At 33.8% G+C, this 16,003-nt stretch overlaps 1 protein-coding gene and 1 long non-coding RNA gene across 2 annotated transcripts in view; one reads left to right on the top strand and one right to left on the bottom strand.

The window, feature by feature from the left end:
- Positions 1-16,003, bottom strand: part of LOC309660105 (uncharacterized protein) — a 224,422-nt gene that overhangs the window by 144,911 nt on the left and 63,508 nt on the right. The gene's annotated exons all lie outside the window — the stretch shown is intronic.
- Positions 3,543-16,003, top strand: part of LOC309660133 — an 83,449-nt gene continuing 70,988 nt past the window's right edge. The window contains exon 1 of the long non-coding RNA XR_014263176.1: positions 3,543-4,428. This is a non-coding gene — a long non-coding RNA (uncharacterized lncRNA). The remainder of the gene's footprint in view (positions 4,429-16,003) is intronic.

Raw genomic sequence — 16,003 nt, 5'->3', positions numbered from 1 at the left:
AGACGCTGTCCTTTAGATGAGTAGAAGTGCCAGCCTCCTTGCCACAGTGTCTGCGTGAATGCCCTGTTCGTCTTGAGAATTTTATTTAATTTGCTTTGCTCTAGTTGTTGGCATACTCTACCCTTCTATAAGAAAGGCATTTCTATGATTAAAGCTTATGCACTTGATGCCAAAACTACCAACCAAAAAGTTTAAAATTATAATATTTTTGGTGGGGTATGTTTTCTTTTGTTTTTGGCTATAGGATGAAAAACAAAACAAAAAGGCCAGTTTAGCTAAAGTGTTAATGAAGTACATTGTGTGGTCTGAAGTACTGTGGTTTGGTGCCACCTAGCCAGAGAACTAGCCAGAGAGCTAGCCAGAGAAGCATATAGATGAACAATACTCCAAATTGGCACTGAGAATTACAAGAGATGGAATTTATATGTTGAGAATATTTTCTCAAATTTCATCTACTATAGCTTCATAGATTATAAAAATAGTGGAAGTGGGACAAAAGTACTGAGAATATGTCACAGTTTTGTCTATGCATGCTTATTCCAAGCAGATAAAAGTATTCTATTGCTAAAAGGTCTAATCATTAGATTCAAGTATGAAGATTTACAGGAGGATGAAGAAAAGGGGTGATGGAAAAAAAAGGACTATGTAGAAAAAGAGGAAAATTAAAAGAGAACAGATCAAAGAAAATAATAAAAGCAGGAGACAGGCTGATTAAAAAGAGAAAATGCTGTTAACAAAGAAACCAAAAAAGCTAGCAACACATAGCAGTTAGTTTTGTTTCAAATGGGAGCAAAAGCAAAAAACTGAGGTTTGGACTGTTGAAACGCCAACCTATAAGGTTTAGGATTTAATTTCAAGCTCAGCTTTTCCGCATTTTTCTACCATGGAGGTTTCCTTTTTTTCTTTTTAAAAAGGGTCTTTGATCTTTTGCCTTAAAGATTCCAGTCAATATGTAAAGAATCAAAATTGTGAGTGCTAATACCTCTATTTTGTTAAACCAAGTATTAAACATTGTACTATTTGTGTGGTCTCAAGACTACTGGAATTGTACTTTGTGTGACTGAGGTGTTTGAAGATTCTGGAAATAAAATGCCTAACCGGGAAACCAAAGTAATTTTTTTTTGCCACAAAGACATTTTATTTATTTTAGATGAAATAAACTGAATACTATAAAAAACATCAATTCTCTCCAACAGAGTTAATTGACAATTACATTTAAATCAAAGTCATTAATAAATGTGGATCCTGAAAACTCAGTATTCGACCTGAGACTATTATCTATGCTACTTTTCAGTCTAATTTCACCTAAAGCAATAACTATACTTTCTTTGAGTCCATGATCATAAGTTAATAACACCGCAAAAAATTCAAATTCCATCTAGACTAGAGCAATAGCAAGTGTATTCCAGAGAATTACTTAAAAAGAAAACCCTAAAGAATTTAAAAATTACTGATTGATTTCCTACATATAGTTTTATAATTGGACCTACCACTGGTTATTAAAAGGACCACCGTAATTTCCTGATTACTGTGTGCAACTACGATGCTAAGTAAGATATAAATATACCTATAAATGCAAATATAAATTTAAATATATATCTAAATGAGACAGGTGATATTAACAGATGGAAGAAAAAATCCTTGATTTATTTTCTAGAGTTTGAAGTTACAGCTCTAAATACAAGCCAATAGAACTGATTATCAAGTCAATTGGTCTATTTTCCCATGAATAATTAATTTGTAAACCAAGTGCATATCTTGATTATTATGCTCTTATTTTTTTCTTTGGGAAAAAAACATGTGTTTGGCTGAATGGAAGGCAGATTATCAAAAATGAAACACATGTATCCCAAGAACACTACAAAATAAATAGGATTTAATGACTACCATTTGGTGACAATTAAGCAAAGTTAGTTTGCATAATTTTTGAATTAAACTTAAATGTATACTTATATAGAACATAACCACCATATGTAAATTGTTTTAAATTATCTTAATTGGTTCAAATACTTATTATTTATATATCTTTATGCTACTTTTCAAAGACTCAGAAACCAAAATTTGACAAACATTTCTGGGAAATTCTAGATATGTAGACCTGAGGTTATTTTAAAACACAAGATTTTAACAAGGTCTACTGTTTTATAATTAAATCTTACAACAGTAGGACATGTTCTCAAAGGTCTTTTGAAATGTCAGCATTGGGACTTTTCAGTAAAATTGGACATCTAGGACAAGAAAATGGAAAACTAAATGCAATATTAGATAGACAGGGATCTCAAAAAAATGTTGGGGCATATTTACCAAATATTAAACCATAGGTAGGATTTCAACTGGTAGAACTGGGAGGATAAAATTTATAGGAGGAAGGGGATTGGAAAGTATACCAGCTGGACACAATTACAGGGTGTGTATGGGAGAGGTAAGAAATTTTATGAAGAGAAAGGAGGTTGGGAGTAGACTGTAAAGAGGATAGTAATCTGAATCTGGATGACCAATTTGGAAGTTATTTTGTGAATAACTTGGAATCACTGATATTCTCTGCACAACATGGGCAGGACTGTGCTATAAGGCAGTAGTGGATTAGAGGTAGTAAGTGGGAAGACTGGAAGTCAGAAGACTCTTATGAAAACGGTGTTAAACATTTAAAAACTTTATCCATTAACTAGCATAAATGAAAAAAATATTTTAAAATGACAAATTAAAATTTTTTATGCTTATCTAATTAGCAAACATTAAATACCACCAGACTTTCCAGTACTGGTAAGAGAGAAGTGAATTTGGAAGTCTCATAAATTTCTCATGGAAATATAAATTGGTACTATCCTTCTGGAAAGTAGTTTCCCAAAATGTATCAACAACCCTAAACTTGCAGGATTATAATAATTTAATTTATAGAAATGTATCCAGAGGAAAAATTAAAATATAAATGTCTATACAATGATATGTATATGAAATAAAATATTGAGCTATGTTAAAAATTTTACATACAAAGAAATTTGATTTTCATGAGAAAATACTTATTGAATTAATAACAGTGCTAAAACCAGGCAGAGTGTGTTTAGGTGTCAGCTAAAAAAAATACTGCATGGAAACTAAATAATATCCGAAGGAACTAGTTTAAAAATACAAATATCTGTTTTTTTCTGGATGATGGAATTATTCATTCGTATAATAAACAACTGTTGAGCATCTAGAACTATCTGTCATCATGTAGCATGCTTCTGGGAATACAAATACAATTCAGTTTATAAAATATTAGGGAGTGTTTGATAATCAATAAATGCAATGCATTGCTCTGCTTGATGTGTATTCATAGAGTGAGGGTTCCATAGAGAGTGTGGATATGCCTAAGGGGGACATTGACCAGGCAATACTGAGGCAAGGGTAGGGGCATGCCGGGTGGGGAGAGCTTAGGGAAGGTAGGAAGAAGACCGAAGAAAGAGGGCTATGTTGGAGAAGATGGTGAGGCCATTTTTGTAAAGTATAGAGAAAAGAAAAATACAAGGGGAAAAAATGAAGGATATCTTTTCATTAAAATAATGGCAATCTCAAAGGAGTAAGGAGAAGCTAGCCACAGATCTGAAAAAGAAGGAGTTACATCAAGTTGAATGGAATGAAAGTGCCCAAGAAGAAAGATGTCTGTGTAAGTTGATATATGAGAAAATAAACATCTCAAAAATGCTTCCTCTAAAAAAGTCAAGATCTGATTTGTTGGCTATAAGAGAAAAGGTCTAATTGTTACAAGGAGAACATTTCTTTTTCTTAATGCAACTTTTTGTCAAAAGTGTTCTTAAATTTTTTTTTACCTCCATGAATACATGAATTCCTTATTTTAAACCCAAGATAACAAAAACTTTATATTCTAATGGGTTATTGACGCTAAAAATACAAACTTTTTTTTGCTCATGAAATACTAATCTGGAAAAATATGTTAGTAGTTAAACTTAAGGAGGGATTTATTTTTAGACACTAAATTAAAAATATATTCCATAAAATTGGATACAAGCCTCTTGCTAAAAGTAGATTGGAGCAATATTAAAATAAGCAAACCCTTATTTTAATTATATATTACATCAAGAAACTCATGAAAATACCAGTCTTAGATGGCATAATTTTTCAACAGTCCTTCAAACAAGCACATTGTTCCACCTTCCCCTCACCCCTGCCCTGTCCTCTTGCAACCCTCAAAGTCATACACTTACAAACAACATATGATAGTTGAGAAGTGAGGAAGGGAATTTTGTTTTTGTTTTTGTGTTTCCCCTTTAGAAAGATTTTTCTTTTTAAAGTTCTTTTTTGGAAGCATTCCAAATTCTCTTGATATTTATTGACAACACACAGGTCAGAGCTATATGTGGCTCTGTCTGGTCAAGAAAATATTCCACCAAAGAGAGAGGAGGCATGGAGTCGGAAGGGGAACAAGAGGTGAGAATTTGGGTTAACAAAAAATCAACCCATCCAATGTGTTCATGAGTAATGACTGATCTTCAAATTACCTTAAATGATAAAATATTATTTTTGTTTGTGAAGCCAATTTCTAAAAAATTGTTTTTAGTATGAATACAAATGAGTGTTATAAAAGACAGAGGCTTTATCTGTTTATTTATGACTTGGACATACATGGCCTAATATATATATTTTAAAATGGCAATTATGATAATATGATGAAAATGATATAAATATTCTGACAACATAAATTAGAAAAAAGTTATTATCAAACTAAGTAATTAGGTTTTATATCTGGTTTTGATAAAAGTTAACTGATTTGCTTGAAAAATATCTTAATGATGATAATGAAGTATAGTAAAATCTGAGTAATAATGAATCCTAAAAAACCTTAAGACTATGGAATTGATTCATCTTTACAGCATTCAACCTCATATTTTTTTACTAATATTGATCCCACAAAGATCTCACTAATGTGTATAGAAATAATTAAAAGGCAAATATTAACTTGACAAAATATTGTCTTAAATATATTTTATATAAGATTTAATAGCTGTCTAAAGCCTATTTAATTCTCAAAGGAAAAAAAAGCCTTCCTAGACTATGTTTCTTTCTGTGGTCATTTAAACTTTCTGTAACTTTGTTTTACAGTGTAGAAAATGAAATCATTCTTTTAGATTATGCTAATTCATGTGAAGGCAACATTAAACAAAACAGGAGTTAAGCATATGTTATTAAGTCAAATATTTAATTTATTTTTACTCCCATTTATTTTTATATCATTGGCATTCTTTCTGATGAGCTAATGTATGGAAATACTGCCATGGCTGAGTGAGTTAGATCATTGAAAACATCACACTTTGAGAAGGTTGTTCTTCTTTAAGTGAGTTGGGTGCTATAAAATTTAAGAAAAACAAAAAATCTGATAGGAAAAAGTGGGATCCTCAGTGCTGAGTAATCCTTGATCATGTTTTTGTCCTCATACGTGAACAGGATTAGTTTAATTACTTCTGAGTTGAAACAAAGTGGATTGTTTAAAAATAAGATTTATAGAAATGGAACATATTTCAAGATTTGTGTGCTCTTCCATTTATTTGGGAAAGATTTTTCCTAGAATTTGGATCCTTGTTTTTTAAAATACATGGCATCTTTCGAAAGAAGTCATCCCACATTAATATTCAAAGACATTAAGATTTCGGATGAGACTTTTGTCATATCAGTCCTGTATTTATAATTTCACGTACTCTACTGGCTCACCATGGTTTGAAGCTATGTTCACTTCCTGCCATAGGTATACCACTGGACTATTTCATTTACATCAGTGAATTACCTTCCACCTCTACATGGATTATACCCAAATCACTATCTCCAGTTTAGCTCTAGTCTAAGTTTCTCTCTATCTATTCAACAGTCAACCTGCATAACTAACTGAATGTACCTTACACACATCAACCTCTCAACATGTTCATAATTGAACTCATTGTCTGTTCTCCAAACCTCTTCTTTGTAGTCAGCTAATGGCACTTTTATCTACCCAATCTTTCCTGCAAACTTTGAGAGTCATCCAAGAGTTCCAGCTCATGTTAACCTCCTTCACATGAGTGGTCAATCTGATATCTAAAATAGCTCTTGGATAACTTATACAGTTACCTTCTTCTTATTCTTCTATTCATTGATCATTCTCCTCTTTACTGACTTCTCTTACTTGATCAATTTACTTAGCTTTCATAGTTGCAAAAACTTCCAGAGATCATTCTAAAAAGTAAATCTGGTCAATACATGCCCATTCTTAATATTTATTCATTTGTTCTTCACCATCTTTAGAATTTAATTCAAAGTCATCAGCACTGCATTCAAAGCTCTTGTGATCTGGCACATGCCTACTTGTCTTACTCCTCCCCCCACCTATCCTCTGTGTTTCTCAACATCACATGGTTTATTCCTCAAGTGTGTTTTTCCTGCCATTAATATTTGTTTAATGTAACTGGAACTCCCTTATCCATCTTGTCAGTCTGCCGGACTCCTCAAATCTCTACCTTCATATCCCGTTTTCTGGGAAGCCATACCTGAGGTTTTTGAGACTGATTAAGGTTAATAAACTATCCTCTGTGCTCTTACATCTGTGTGCATCCCTCTGAAGACAGACAATCTGACTTATGCCTATGAGTCTGCAAAGCCTAATACAGTGCCTAGTACAGAGCATGTGCTCAGTACTCATTGATGAAATCAGCAAATGAATAAACACTTGAATGGATGAAAATAAATGATGAGAGGCTACCCACATGCTTTGTGAACTTGGACTGTTAAATATTTGAGTTTTAAAACACTCAACTTAGATTTGTACATTTTGGAGTCTATATATTTAAGATAGATAGGTGAAACTGATTACTAAAAACACTCGTTCTCACAGACTGTGTCCAAGGGAGAAGGAGTGGCATTACATAAATTTTGTCTACCTCTTTCATAAAAGATAATCCAAAATGGTAATCTGAGAGAATCATAATTTATTCGTGTATGACCTTACCATTCTGGGTTTTCCATTAACTGAGTTGAAAAAAATTACTGAGTAGGTATTATGAGTGAAATATTAGGGATGTAATGACGTCTGTGCTGTTAATGTCTCCATTTAGTTGAAGTTCTTAGGTTTTGGACTGCTACGTGGAAAAGCTGAATTTGTGGTTGAGAGACTGAAGGGTAAGCATTCTCTTCCTGTTGACTAATCCATTTTGAGTTTCCCTGCAGGTGCGTGTATTGACTGGAGACCTAACCTTTATAATACTGACTCAAACATATGGAGAGTTCAAGAATCTATTTGGTCTTTGGACATCTCAAATTGGGAGATGCTCAAAGGTCACTACTGATATGACTGAGTCACTGGGGTTGGTTGTAAAAAAAGAGTAAGAGGTAACTGAACTGTCACATGATGACAATGAGGTGACTACTGGTCAACGCTTTTCCCTTTGCTCAGTATATTACTCTCTAGATACAGAGGCTGATAAAATGTTGATTCTCTGAACTGTAAAGTATGTTTTAAATGTTTTTTTCTGGAGCCACCAAAAAAGGAAGTGTATTTTCCTTTCTAATAATAGCGGACCATGGAAATACACCCACAAGAAAGGCAAAGCGGAGAACTAAGGCAATTATAAGGGTGAATTAGGCACAAAGGTTGTTTCTGCCTCAATAATCCAGGTAATTAAACTGAAAGAGGTTCAGGCATGAATTGGCACAGTTCTCCTCTTGGCTTTAGTTGCAGAGACACATGATGTTTTCATAAGTCTGGAACCAGTTTTAAGTTACAGCGTTTTCTCTGTGGTACGTTTTGAAATTTGGAATGAATTACTAGAGTTTCAAATGATATATTCAAGCAGTAAGTTAATTTGACAGCAATAAATTAATGAGAAAGTAAAGTTTTACATGATCCTGTGCAGACAGAACTGACACAATAAACCCTTGCTATCTATGTATACCTGTAATATTACATAATACATATATATATACATATATATTTATATATACATATATAAAAATAGGTACATACATTTCTCCAGTTTTGACCCTCTCTCTTCCTCAACAGGCACCTCAATTTAATGGATTCATTTTGATGTCTCTCCCTATTTTCCAAATACTTATTTGTCCTTCCATATACCTTAGCTCAATTTAGGATAACATCATTCATCCAGAAACTCAAGTCATAAATATAGGAATTGTCCAAGCTTTCACCCTTTTCCTTCACACTGTGATTTATCCCTCCCCCTCCACACTATCCATTAAAGAAGTGAAACATGCCACTGATTTTATTTCTCAAGTGACTCCTGAATCTGTGTACCTGCCCCTTCCTCATTCTCCATCCCTTCCTTCATTGCTGTATCTTAGATCTTTGTCTTTTCTTATCAAGACCAGAGAGCTGGCCTCCTAACTAGTATCACTGTGTCTGTCTTGTCTTCCCCACACTTAGTCATCTACAATCAAACTACAATACAAATATCCCAATGTCACGTCCCTATTACTCATAGATAAAGCCTGGGGCCTTAGTATTGCAGAGAAATGTCTCCATTACCTGCCTTCTACTTATGTCTCCATTCTCAACTCACATGTCTCTGTCACACAATTTTTACTCCACCATGGAGGACTGCAGATCTTCCGCTCTCCCTGACTCACCACTGCTATGTCATGCTTCCACGCTTCTTCCTAGTTCCTCTTTCTAGAGTTGCATTTACCTCTAGTTTGTCAGTTCATTCTAATTAATTAAATTGTTCATTCATTCAACAACTATTTATTCAGCACCAACATTGTACCAGCTCCTAGACTGAGTGCTGATTATCAAGTTGTGCTTCTTTCCCATCCTGTTTTTATCAATTTGATATAGTTTTCATCAAGACCCTTCATGAGCATAATCTCTTCAGAGAAGCCTGGGAAGCTAGATGATCATCCTTTCCTCTGTACCTGTGAATATCCCAATGAATGTCTCAATCACTACACTGAAATCAGGTTTGCTTATCTGTCTTACCCAAAACACTGAAGTCGTTCTAGGGCAAGTTCTTGTGTCTTATTCTTCTTTTCATTCCCCGAGTCTAGTGTCTGGTCCATGACAGTTTCTTAATAAACATGTTTTGAACTGAATTCAATGTTACTGCCCTTGAAAGCCGCCAGTGTAAGTTAATCTTGATGCAATCATACATCCTTCCTTTTCGGTTCTTTTTCCCCCATCAGTATTTCTTTTTTTTTCCAATGTATTTATTTTATTTATTTTTGGCTGTGTTGGGTCTTTGTTGCTGTGTGCAGGCTTTCTCTGGTTACAGCGAGTGGGGGCTACTCTTCGTTGAGGTGCGTGGGTTTCTCCTTGCAGTAGCTTCTCTAATTGCAGAGCACGAGCTCTAGGCGCACGGGCTTCAGTAGGTGTGTCATGCGGGCTCTAGAGCGTGGGCTCAGCAGCTGTGGTGCACAGGCCCAGCTGCTCCATGGCATGTGGGATCTTCCCGGACCAGGGCTCGAACCTGTGTCCCCTGCACTGGCAGGCAGATTCTTGACCACTGTGCCACCAGGGAAGCCCCCTATCAGTATTTCTTATGTTCATTCTATTCTTTCTCTCATCATTTTTCCCCTTTTCTAATTACATCTCTCCTTTTTCCATTTGAATATTTGGAAAGCTGTGCATAAGCTCTGTCATCTACAAGTGGTAATAACAGCACTGGCCACTTTCTTGGTCAGAGCAGCTTATTGGTATTTTGCCAGCAATGGGAATTTTAAATCTCTGGTGCTCAAGGGAAAGAACATTTTCAGAGAGGAAAGGGAGAACATGAGAATGTTCTATAGAGGGCAATGCTACTGTTTTGGGATGCAGTGCAATCAGACGTGGGAAGAGTTGCTATCACTCAGTATTAGAATCATGAGGTCTTTCTGTCTTTTGAGGTTCCTGTCTTCCATTCAGTAATACCCATCCAATACACACAAGCATGAAAATAAGAGCACACTTGCACACACATAATGCAAATACACACAGGCTTACTCTTACACTTTGTTATGCCTGAATTATCCATTTCTGTAATTTTTAAACTAGTAAGATTTTACCCATTCTTCAGGTGCAAGGTCAAATCCCACCAAGTTCTAGCCCACTTTAATTGCACTTTACTCTGATGGGAATGACCACGAACTGTGATAAATGACCCATTTTAAACTTCTAATTCATTGTGGATCAATAATATGGCAAATATAATGTAAATTAATTACTAGATAAATGGAATAAAAAAGAAAATCAGATAAAATATATCTACTAATATCACTTTAGAATTATGAGATTCAGCAGAAATAGAGCCACTTTGTCAAAATGCTAAAAAGGTCTTCCAAATGCTTATCCCCAATTTCTCTACTTAGGTCATCATGAACCAGAAACAGTGTGTTAACTGCAAGCAGTCCACAGACCATGCTTTGAGAAGCACTGCTCTAAAGAAACTGGTATTAACTTACACAATAGCCAGTGTATGTATGCTCACTAAATGAATTAAAGAACAGATCTCAATAGCAGTACCAGAAGACATGAGAATTTGTGTTTTTTCTTATTTTGGACATGCTTTACATTTTTCTCTTTAAAGTTTTGAAATTGTTGCTATTAGCATTATGCAAGTGATTCAGAGTCAGAGTTTTTCAATCACTAATTCTTTCCTCAACTAGTGTTTATTGAACATCATCTATATGCAGACTCTGTCCTAGATGCTAGGATCCAAATTTGCATAAAATATCCAAAGTAAAGGCTGTACTACAAAACAACTGTAATGTAATCTTCAAAAGCATCAGGGTCGTGAAAGTCAAGGGAAGTCTGTGGAACTTTTCTACACTCATGGAGACTAATAAAATGAAACTATCAAACTAGGCACGTCATTTGGAAACAAATTCTTACACGCCAAAGAACAACAGTTGGAATTTATTTGGACAACTGGTGAAACTTGAATGGGGATTAGACAGTAGTGATGTATCGATGTTAATTTCCTGATGTATTAGTGAGCTCCAGCTGCCTTAATAAACTGTGATCAACTGGGTGTTTCAAGCAACAGGAATTTATTTTTCACAGATTTGGAGGCTGGCAAGTCCAAGATCAAGGGGCTAACCAGTTCCTCCTCAGTGAGAACTTTCTTTCTTGCTTTTGCTCTCACACGGCAGAGAAAGTAAACAAACTCTATGGCATCTCTTCTTATAAGGGCACTAATCCCACTATGAGAGCACCATGCTTATTACCTCATCTAAACCTACTTAGCTCCCCAAAGTCTCTTCTCCAAATACTGTTACACTGAGGGTTAGGGCTTCAACATATGAATGGGGGGGTGGGGGCACAATTCAGTCCTTAGTACCTGATATTGACTATTTTACTGTGGTTGTGTGGAAAATGTCCTTGTTTGTAAGGAGACACATCCTAAAGTACTTGAGGGTAATGGGGCATTAGGTTGGCAATTTACTTTCAAATAGTTCAGTGGAAAAAGTTCTCTGTACTGTACTTGCTAATTTTCTATAAGTTTATGATCGTTAAAAGATATTGTTTCTGGCCTTGAGATTCTCAAGTCTCCTTGGGAAGAGAGACATGAGAGCAACCGTAATTAGGTACCATTAAATGCGGTGAAATGTGTGGTGATATAAGGGACTGAAATAAAAGAGGGAAGGGTGAGTTTGTCCAGAAGGAAAGCAGAAGAGATCTAAAAAAAAAAAGTAAATCTTGAAGGTAAAAACATAAAACAAACTAGAGTCCATTGGATCCATGTTTATTCTTTAATGATTATGTGACAAGATTTGCATGTTTGATTTTTATTTTTCCCTTGGGTTTGACTTCCCTTTGATTCATTATTTTAATTCACCATTTTCTTTAAAATTAATAAATGACAAAAGATTTGCAGAAGGCTTGAATTAAAGAAAAGATGGTAATAAATTAATAGCATAAGATGAATTTGGGGGTAAGATAAAAATGTGTTCAAAAAATGATGTCTCTTAACCATCATTCTTTTGCATACCATACTATATTTTAACAAAGGTTCACTCTTGCTTTCCCCTTTCTGGAATCCAGAGATAGACTGAAAAGGCTTATCTGGTAGGTCTCCATATTTGTTGCTAATGGCTATGACCCTCCTTAAAGTATTATATGAAATTTCCAATGGACATGGGAGAACAAGGGTTAGAGTGCTCTTTAATTTCCCTATATCTTATAGAGATTTATAATTCAATCATTGATTGAGCAAGTATTTACAGGGTATCTATGCAAAGGTAGCGAATTGCTTATCTAAAGCATGTCATGATTGCTTTACATGGTTTTCTTTTTTTCCCCAACATTTAAAATCTGAGCCCATATTCAAAAACTGTGAGATTTCACATAGAAATTCCAATATTTAATTCCCTTTACCTTTAGAAGTTATGGCTACTGGAACATACAGTTAGCTAGAATATTTGACTGCAATGAGCAGAAGCAGCCCCTGGATGTTGAGCATGTGATCATCTGTTCCTCAGTCCACACCACTCCCTATTGTACAATACTGGCCTGTTATACCCACTTTTGTTATATTCATGGGTCCTAAAAATACTTGAATTGACAACCCTGGCCAAATAGATAACAATGACCGGGAGAGCTTTGAGAACAAAGACAATGCAAAAATACACATCTGAAATACTAAGGTTCAAGCTCTGGTCAAGCAAAGGTCAGCAAAACAAGCTCAAAAATGTATTTAGAAGACTGACCAAGATCCTTTCCTCCTTCCTGATTTGTCCAGTAAAATGTATGTAAAACCAGAGTTTGGGGCTAGTGACTTCTGCAAATCAGATGAGGAGAAAAGCTATTATGCAGTAGGTATTACATTCAGTTTCAAAAGAGACTTTTACACCCACTAATTTTTCATTTTCCTGTTAAAAAAAAAAGAAATTGGTACATATGTTCAGATATTTTAAATTAACACTACTATTGAATTCAGACTAATGTGAAATCAGAGATTCTTTCAGGCATAATTCAAACTATTAATAACTCTACTTTTGCTGGTTGAGATAATGTCAAAGATTCATTTAAATGGCATGAGTAGCAATCTGCATTATATACAAGTATTAAAAGGAATATTCCCTTTCTTCTAACAGAATTCACACAAAGAACTGCTTCTTTTATATATTACTTCTATTTTGTAAATAACCATCCATACTTTAAATCCACAGAGCCAACTTTCTTACTGTCTTACCAATAAAAATAATGTCTTACATGTGTATAATACTTTAAAGCTGACAAAGTGTTTTTAGATCCATATGAGGTAATGTATAAATAAGCTCAGTACCATACAAATATTTTTCATAAATTTATAAATATTTTTCTGAAACACTTAACTTGTAGGTCTGATTTTAAGCATGAATGCCTCTAAGAATCATTAAAATTCAGTTTAAAAGAACTTTCATTATATGTCAAAAATCACGTGTTTATATCCTTTGTATCCCATTCACCAGAAGAATTAATTATTACTGTATTTGCTCCAGAGATAATAGGCAGATACTGGAACCTTCTTCTTCTGGTAAGATTAAACATTTCTACCTGATTTCTCCCCCTTTTCACACTTCAATCCAATTTAGCACCTACTAAGTTCAAATATGAGTAACCCACAGTCATTACCCTCTAAGAGTTAACAGCAAGTAGGGAAAAAAAAGATAAATGCGAGATGAATTTTTATATGTGACATAACATGTGTGATGAGATCTATTTTTCCACAAAGCGTTAAAAAGATGTAAGACTGGTGAGAATGAGGATGAAGGGAAATGTCTCTTTGAAAGCTATGGAAGGAGGTGTGTCATGTGGTGTGAACCTTGAGAAAAAATCAGAATTTTACTTTTACATACCTAAAACACGGTTCCATGAACATCTATATTATTAGCTTTTCTTTCCGCTGACCATTTATGTGCACTTACCTAATATTTTTTTATGCCTCTTTACTGTAACACTTTTCCTTCACTCCTTGATTTCCTAATTCAATATACAAATGAGAATTACTCTTTTGTATGCCTGCCAAAAACATAATTAAGGAAGGCCTGCTTTCATTCTATTATAAAATTCTATTAAAAAAAAGTTTAGAGGGCCTATTAAATAAATCATGGTACATCAAAAAAGTTGTCTAAAATGCAGCCATTAAAAAGGATGAAATAGATAACATATATTGACTTGGAAAAATTTTCGTAATTAAAATGTTAAAAAAACACAGAATCATGCATATGGTATGAAAGCATTATGTGCACAGATTGATATTGATGTTTATGTATATAAAGAAGGAATCTGGAAGAATAAACACCTAAACTTTATTAGTAGCTAACTTTGAGGGAAAGATCACTTTCTATTTAGTATAATTCTCTAAGTTTTAAGTTTAAATAATTCAAACAACAAAAGTATTTATATTGAAAGAAATACAAAGTATACACCATCTATTCTCCCCATTCTAAGAATTAGAAAAATCATTGGCACTTTTTAAGTCAGTAGTTTCATTCAATAATTTTTCAAGAATGAAAAATTTAACTCAAAACAAATGTTAGAAAATGTTAAAATCATAAGTTATACGAAAATATAAATTCAAATTCTTAAGTCAAATTCCAATGAAGAATAATTTTAAAAATTATGTTTATAGTAAGGCAGATTTCTAATTTTATTAGCATTAAGGCCAAAATAATTTTTTGTCAATAACCAGCAATGCTCACTATTTTCTGTCAATATACCAAGAAGTATCAGTGATAATCACCTACAGGTAAAAGACAGCAAATGTAACAAACTCATGAATCTGCTTTATCATTTTTTGATGCTTTAGAAACTGGAAATAAAAATTTTTCTTTCAAAGTATAGTAGACAACATATAATGATTAAATAGAATTCATAAAATCTCAGCTGTTCATCAGAAAGTGATACAATGACCCATCACAAAGGCAACTATAGATTAGAACTAGAATGTAGCAGCTAGGAAAATAAAGGATTTCCAGACCTTATACAACTGCAGTATATCTCAGTTGGCCTCCCCAGAGCCACACAAGGCATTCTTTCCCATCACTGAGGCCCACTTGTGTCACTCAACCAGATCACCAAAAATAAATACAGATGAGGAAACTTAGCATCCTAGAGGCACCATGATCTGTCACCCACAAATCTCATGAACAGTGAGCAAATGATAGTGTACAAACACAGCATAAGAGATCATCAGCTAAGGTAAAATAAATGCAACCTGCCTTGCCATCTTTGTGGCTCCTAGCCCACTATTGATTTTTATGTTATTATTGTTTTGTTTTTGTCTTATGTTTTTAATCTGTACCATTCTGCCTCTTTTAGGCATTGAGCGGTTTGTCTTGAATTAGAAAAGAGGTGCTAGAATGAAGGAGTGAGAGGTTGACCTACATCTGAACAATTTGCATACGATTTATCACAATTAAACAATTTGGTTTGAAATAGCTACAATTAAGCTATTATCAGAGAAGTATTTACTAGACTAGAAATTCTAAATTTATCTTCACATACATCCTAGCCAAGAAAAGGGCCACATTTTCTGGCACTCTTATTAAGAAAAGCTAATACTGAAGTAAATTCTTCCAAGTTAACATTTATTTTACTAAATCACGATAGCTAATTATACTTATGGCTGCTTTGGTTGTTTCTTCAAAAATTACAGTTTGAAAATAAGAAGAAAGCTATGAAATTATGGTAGGCTAGAGAATCTCAGTTTCTAACAATATATTGCATATATTAGTATACCTAAGTATATATATTATATAATTATCTTCCTGATATATGGAAATAGTATATGGTAATGTCAAACTACCCTAAAATTATGAAAAAGGTAATATAAAAATGTAAAATAATGAATAAATTCTATCTGCAGTAAAACATAAACTCTAAAAGATATAATAAACTGTAGTAATATGTAATAGTATGGAAGAAAAATTCAGACTGATGATTAAACACTATGTATTGGATGCTTTCAAGTTTAACAGGTAAGTAGACATAACATTTTTCAGGTTTTCAGAATAAGCAACATCAATTCTATCTATATCTAACAAGGGGAGTGAAGTATTAAAACAT

Source organism: Balaenoptera physalus (genome assembly GCF_965194825.1).
Source record: "Balaenoptera physalus genome assembly, chromosome: 4".
NCBI lineage: Eukaryota > Metazoa > Chordata > Mammalia > Artiodactyla > Balaenopteridae > Balaenoptera > Balaenoptera physalus.
The sequence above is the reverse complement of the archived record's forward strand: the minus strand, read 5'-3'. Positions and strand labels throughout refer to the sequence as shown.